The sequence below is a fragment of the Vicugna pacos genome, chromosome 33 (genome assembly GCF_048564905.1).
Source record: "Vicugna pacos chromosome 33, VicPac4, whole genome shotgun sequence".
NCBI lineage: Eukaryota > Metazoa > Chordata > Mammalia > Artiodactyla > Camelidae > Vicugna > Vicugna pacos.
In genome coordinates, this window is record NC_133019.1 from 3288528 (window position 1) to 3294680 (window position 6153).

Below are 6153 nucleotides of genomic sequence, written 5' to 3' on the forward strand. Positions count from 1 at the left end.
TTGTGTAGTTCCCAGAAAGACCTGCTTTTTCTAGAAAGAACCTTTTCTATGACTAGGTTAGAAGTGTGTTTTCTTAAAGAGCTTTCTTCTATTTCAGTTATCAGTTTAGTTTTCAAGCTGACACGTGCTGTGTAAAGTCTCTCATACTGAGAGTAGTCCACTGAACTATTGAAAGTTGCACTGCTGTTCATCTTTTCAGGTGCCTGAAGTGAATGCCATCAGGTATTTGGAAGGAGTAAGATCATAAACTGTATTCATTTTCTTCCTTACACAAAGTGATGGCTTCTAATGCATTTATTGTCAAGATATTTTTTAAAAAGAAGTCTCTAATAGAGTGAAATTTGGTTTTGATCCAGGTCCCAATAATATATTTGATCTTTCAGTTGTTGCTGGTGCCTCCTTCGCATCAGATAGAGATTGCCTGCCTCTTCGTAAGGCACTTGTGGCACCTTATGTCCAGTTGGAAGATAGTATATGGCTTCTTTTTGCCTCTGCTATCTTTTCAAAAGCCATTTTATAAAAATCCTAGGTAGCCTATTTTAATATTTAAATATATATATTTGTGAGAGATAATTCTAGAACAGACTTTTTTTTACCTTTAAAATTCCTGTATTCCCATTTTTAAGAGCAAATTTAAACTTTCCAGGATTAGAACTTTTTTTTTCCACAGCAACATAATGAAAAAGTCAAATTGAGTTAATAGACCATAATTCAGTGATAGAAGAAATTGATGTCTGGTTAAAGGAAACAGATGTGAAGGGGAAAAAATTGTTTTAATGTAACAAATGAATTTTTAAATAAAATTGTTTTTGTTCCTGTAATTTCATATTTGCTGCTACAGTAACTCCATATTTTACAGAGCTAACATATAAATCTGGCTCCATTTAAAAACTGGAGTACTTTCTAGTACCACCAGCCTAGGGAGCAACTGTGCACCACAGTCTTCAGATGGGTGACTGGCGGCTTTGTTGTAGCTGATGCATGCTTTAAAATTTGCCTACAGCCCAGTCAAGGAAGTTTGGGAGAAGCTTCTTTCTCTTGCTGTTACAGCATTATGATTCCCTTTGGGCACTGGCATTTTGTAAAACCCTTGGGGGGGGGGCGATGCTGGGGAAGAAATGTGAATTATGCTGATGGGTGTTTTCATGTCTTCTACCCTCTCCTGGAACCAGTACAGCGTTCTTACCTGTGCCAGGCCCTGGTTCACCAACCTTGTATCCAGTTGTCATCTCATTCAGGTTTGGCTTTACTTGGTGACAGTGGCCATAGCTAAGTTACTTGGCATGTTTGACTTTAAGCAGTAACAAAAATGGTTTTGGATTTTGTTTTATTTCCTAACAATGTATACGATGTCAGAACTTCACATTTTATATACTAGTATCTGGCTATTAGTATTTTACAGGAACTGTAGTTCTTGGTGACTACATATATATATATATATATTTTTTTGTGACTTTTTGTATACTAAGTGCCGTTTCAATGTTACAGTCATTTTTAGAGTCACTGTAATCAATGTGAATATCATGGTTTTCCGATCGGTTCTGAGCCGTAGTGTTTGCTTTGTGAATAATCTGTGTGTATTGTACATATCCTGTATAGTTACCTTGTACTGAAATATTAGCTGGTTTGATATAAGGGAAGTATGTATTGAGTACTTTTTTGCTAGCCTGGTTGTTTAATCTTTTTAAAAAAGGTTTAAACTTTAAAAAAAAAACTTTAAACTGGCCTTTATTACATGGTCACAAATAAAGTTTCACTTAGAAGGAATGGGCAGGGAAAACATAGTTTTGAGTGTCTTTGAATAGAAACATAAGACTAAGATTTGGGGTTTTTTCCCCTCATTAAAATATCTTATTAATGCTTTATGAAGTAAAACTTCATGCTGTTGTTATTTATTGTTGGCTCGAAGGAAGCATTGGTGGTGTTGACTGAGGTCAAGTGGGTAAGAAAAGTCATCAGAATAACGCGTTACCTAAGGAAGCGTCCACTGAGTGTGTGCTGACTAGAGAGGATCGTGTGAGACAGCACGCGGCAGCTTCCCAGGCAGGTAAGAAAAGAGCTGCAAGTGCAAAGGTTCCACAAACACCATCCCTGAGGTTGAAGAGGGACTTAAAGGAGGCCAGTTAGAGAATGTCGTCAAGCGCTGGAGCTGTGGGACCAGGTGATTGTGCAGAGCTGCTGTCCTCGGTGGTGGGTTACCTCTGTGGAAGTTGCCCTGACTCTTGCTGAGGTCACACTTCATTAACTAGAGACCTCCTGGTGATACTTCAGTAATAGCTTACAATCAGGATGTAGAGGACGGGCACTTCCTGGGGAAAGCATCTCACTGCATAGGTGACGCGCCTGTGAGAGCCAGAAGGAAGGGTGTTCTAACCGCAGACTCATCTAGCTGTGATTCTGACAATAAATGATCTATAGACAGAGTGACAGGCAAAGGAAATAGTTTCAATTGCTCCAGACCCCAAGCTGCCAGGATCACTTTAATTAAGTTCAGGGAGGAAGAGGGTAAATTTTTAAGGTGCATTCTCAGTCATTCAGTGAGCGTGTCGAGAGTTTTTAACAACAGTTTATTAAACCATTCAGAGTCAACATAGTGTGTTGGGATTCTCATTGACCTCAGGCACGGATGATCTATATGGATGCAGAGTGCAGAAGTTTAAGTAATCATGTGCTATAGGTTTGAATTGCATGTGAATTACAGACAGAAAACACTCTCAGAGAGTGAAACTGAAGGTAATACCGGAAGGTGTGCGTCTCCCCAGCGCGTGGTGCTGGGGTTAAGAGTTCGGGTGTTCTCTTCAGAATGTTTGTTGTAAGTACTAAAGTGAGAAACCTCCAGAATACCAAGAGTTTTCAGTAGGGGAAACTTGCTCATAAACATCAGATCCCAGAATGTAATGTAGTTCATTTTTCACGTGAGTAAACTTTTCTGCAGACGGGAAAACTGACAAAGACAGGGCAGAGTCAGTCCAGAAAGAACTTCCGTATCAGCAGACTGATGAGAATTAGAGTTTGAAGAGCCATGGGGACAAAGAGAAAGCTGTTTTATTGTTTTCTCAAACTGTGATTCATTTACTTGAATTTTTTTTACTGAAGAAATTTGTATTTCTATACCCACCCATTTATAAATCAGCAGACAAGCCATTGCAGAAGCTTTGGGCAGAGTTGGCTTTAGAACCGTTTTGCAGGGCTTCCACACAACCTTACACTCTTCTATCTTTTCCTACTTTTTTTCCACCGCTAACATATCTGCTGCCTTTGGCTGGAGTCATTTAAGTGAAGGAGTGAGTCTCGTTGGCCAGAGAACCCAAAGAGTCAGACAGGCTTAGCAGCACACACACTCGGTGAGGGACCAGTCTCAAGTGAACGGCCTCTGTCGATGTTTCTTGCCGCCTGGAGACCCTCTGTGGGAAAGTTGCTGTAGAACATGAGAAACGACCACAGCAAAATGAAACTCCACTCGTCTGTCTTAACTTAGGGACTGAGGCAGGGGTGCTCTCTGGCAGCTCGGCATCAGCAGTTCATATGTGTACCTGGTCACCTTTGTCTAGGAACAGAATTCTTTATTGACTGCAAATGAGTCTACCTACAAGATTAGTAAATATTCCTTCTCAGTCAGTCCTACAGTTTATAAAATAGCGCCATGAGTGAGTTGATCTTCAAAAACTCAGTGACATGCTAACAGGTGTGTGGTCCACACAGGTAGTTAGTGCTCCTCCTGCTGGTGATTAAAAGGCATCGGGTCCACCTGGAACCTCCAGGCACCACAGGGCTGGGCCTCGGGGCTTGGGCTGGTAGAGCCTGTCTCAGACCCGGTGACGGGAAGGTCCGCCAGTGCAGCATCGCGGTTCTTTGGGGCACTAGCATTTGGGGAGACCCTTGAGGTAGGGTAATTCTGGGAGGAAACGTGAGTTAAATTATGCAGGTGGGTATTTTTGTCTTATGCCAGGACCGAGTTCTCCCAAAGCAGAATCAGGGTGACTTCTTAACAGTGTAAGACAGTCGCATGTGACCTTGTGAAGACGTGGACTGGTCACGCGCTTTGCTTTGTGTGCTTTTACCTAGTTAGTACGGCCAGTTAATAGTAACGGGTTGTCTTTCCCACCCCTGTTGACAATACTTTCTGTCATTTTCTCCACCACTGCCGCTGTTACTTAATTCAGGCCTTTGTTGTTTCTGGCCCAGTAACAGAAACAGCTTCCTCACTGCTCTTCCCTCTCCGGCCGGGCCCACTCCGGTCCATCCTTCCCATTTCTGTTAGTCGTCTCTTAACCAGGCCACTGCCCTGCTTAAAGTCTGCCTCCCTCTCCCTCGGAACCCCTTTCCCAGCCAGCTGTGCCTGGCTAGTTGCAGTTGGACTTTCACAGCACAGATAAGTCATCACCTCCTCTAGGAACCCACCCCTCAGCCCCACTCCCACCTGCCACCTGCCTCCGCTTTGGGGTTACGATCCCTCCTGTCTGTTCCCCCAGCAGATTTTGTTTAGCTCCACCAAACCGCTTCTCAGTCACGCTGTCTTCTAACTCCACCTCATGAGGTAGTTGTGAGAATTAAATGAATTCTATGTGAAGTGCTTAGAGCAGCACCCAGTGTATATATAGTAACCACTTACCAAGTCTTGTCCGCCATTACCAGTGCCCCCTCACCCAACTTAGTTCCTGGCACCAGGGACTGTCTTCGGTGTATCTCCCCTGCGGCGCTGGGCACACCGTAGATCTCAAAATGTCGAATGAGTAATGAACGTTGCCAGCAGTCATAAGCTCAGTTTACCAGGATGCTCAGGGTGCTCACTGGGGGTTTTAGGACGGAACACCAAGCACCATGTCACCCTCGCTTCAACATATATGTCAGAATTTTACTCATTTTTAAATGAAGGTCTGAAGTGTAAGGCTGTATGGGATTACGAACAAGTATTAACTGTAAATCCAGTCCTCAGAACAGCTGCCCTGAGCCTGGCCAGAGCTCCCCAGACTGTCCTCTGACACTGGTCCTGTCCTTTTCCTCCCTTGCCCTGGTTTACTCATCCATACCGTCCATGTCTAAGTGCCACTCCCAAAAGAAGCAATCCCAGAGCCCCCCACGCTGGGTTGGGACTTCCTGTTAGGTTCCCGCTGCATCCTGTCCTTCTATTACATTGATCGTTGATCACCGAGAATCAGCTGGGCTTCATTAGATTAAGTTCCATTAGGCCTGGGGCCATGCCTGTCTCTTTTACCATGATGTTCCAAAGTAAAGAGGAAGTATAGAAATAAAACTAATGTAGAAATAACTGATTGTCATGAGAGAAACACCAAAAAGGTGCTTTGAAAATTTGGAGGGCGAGATCTGGGTGGAGGGACCCGGGCAGGCAGTGGGCGGGAGGAACACGTGAGCTGTGTCTTGCTTGTAGAGTAGGATTTGTACCAGCAGAAATGGGGTGGGGCTGGAGGCACCCAGGAAACAACATCGCGCACAGGAGGCCAGGTGTCCAGGGAGTGAAGGTGGTTTGACTTGCTGAGAGTTACAGGATCCCCGAAAGGAAAGACGGGAGAAAACGTACAGCAGAGGCCGGGGACCGGATCAGAGGAGGCCTGAAGAACGTGGCAGGAAGCAGGGGCAGCTTCTCAGGCCGAGGGCCAGCTTCATCCGAGCTTGCTCGGGGGCAGGAGCAGGCAGGACGCAGCTGAGGGGGAGGCACAGACTGAAGTGAGGTGACTGAGGGGTCTGCAGTCAGGGGAGAGCCCAGAGGAGGGGCACGGGGCAGGGTGCAGAGCAGGGGTCCAGCAGGGGCTGGGTGAGACATGGGCCTATGATCTTAAGACCACATCTCGTCTCTGAACAGCAGACATCTGCTCCCTCCTGAGGCCTCGAGATATTTGCTTACTTGACCTTGTCGAATTCTCAGGCAAACTCCCTCTGCTTTTCAGGGAGAGAACTCTGTGTCCTTGACAGAACAGGGTAAGAATTAGGCGAAGTTCTGAGCCTAGGCCCAGAGTTGAGTTCAGTTTAGGGTGGTGAGGAGAGAGCTTTTTTCCCCTGGGAACAGTCATGCAGGTGTAGTTGCTTAGCTGGGTGGCTGATTTCTAGCAGAGCCTGGCTCCTGCTAAGCCAGGTTGGTGGGGTTGAAAATCCCAAAGGCATTTTTCATGTCCTGCCTCACTCTGCTGCTTACAG